The sequence below is a fragment of the Bison bison genome, unplaced genomic scaffold, assembly GCF_000754665.1.
Source record: "Bison bison bison isolate TAMUID 2011002044 unplaced genomic scaffold, Bison_UMD1.0 scf7180017864280, whole genome shotgun sequence".
NCBI lineage: Eukaryota > Metazoa > Chordata > Mammalia > Artiodactyla > Bovidae > Bison > Bison bison.
This window is the reverse complement of record NW_011494852.1, coordinates 11,615-12,429: the sequence shown is the minus strand read 5'-3', so window position 1 is coordinate 12,429 and position 815 is coordinate 11,615. Positions and strand designations below refer to the sequence as shown.

The 815-nt window shown below is 47.0% G+C and overlaps 1 protein-coding gene across 1 annotated transcript in view; it reads left to right on the top strand.

The window, feature by feature from the left end:
- The window catches only part of LOC104995391 (galectin-16-like), a 67,735-nt gene that overhangs the window by 62,867 nt on the left and 4,053 nt on the right, over nucleotides 1–815 (top strand). The gene's annotated exons all lie outside the window — the stretch shown is intronic.

Sequence of the window (815 nt, the reverse complement as noted above, 5' to 3'; positions counted from 1 at the left end):
TCACGGGGTCGCAAAGAGTCAGACACAACTGAGCGACTGAACTGAACTGAACTGAAGTTGCTCTTGGTACCCAACAAATGAGAACGGCTGCTTCATACTTTGAATCTTAGTCAAGTAATTCTTGGTAAGACACACTCAGCATCAGTGTCTCAGACCCTATTTTGTTTTAGAAAACTACAACTTTTGGTGCTGGAAACCTGATACGGCCCTCCCGTGTCTGCTGTTACCCCATATGCGTTTGCACCTCTTTGCGTTTCCCATCTGCTTTTCTCTTTCCAGCTTTTCTTTCCCCTTCCCTCTTTCCTCTCTGTTCCTTCTCCTTCTTGGTCTTTTCCCCTGCTGTCTTCTCTTTCCGTTCCCCACATCCACTTTACCTTTCTCCTTCTCCCGCTCTTTCATTTTCTTTCTCCCAGCCTCTGTCCTTCACGATTCTTTCTCCACACTACCTTCCCCTTTGCCCTTCGTCTTAAATCTAAGTCTCTGGCAGGCTTCTCTGCCTACCCTACAGTTGTAACTCCCAAACTTTCATCCCAGACTGCTCCAAACTTCTAGGGGAACTGTCTTCCAGACCCTCTTGTAATGCCACCTCTGTGCTTGGGTCTGTATCTGGACAGTCCTCCCTCCCCCTGCCTCCCTTCCCGCAGGATCCTAGTTTTCTGACCAGGGATGGAATCCATGGACCCTGCAGTGGAAAGGGAGGATTCTTAACCACTGGATCGCCAGCTAAGTCCCACCTCTGTTCTTTCCTATTAATTTATTTGCTTATCTGCACCAGTGCATGTTGTCTTACTATATTTATATCAAACACTTTAATA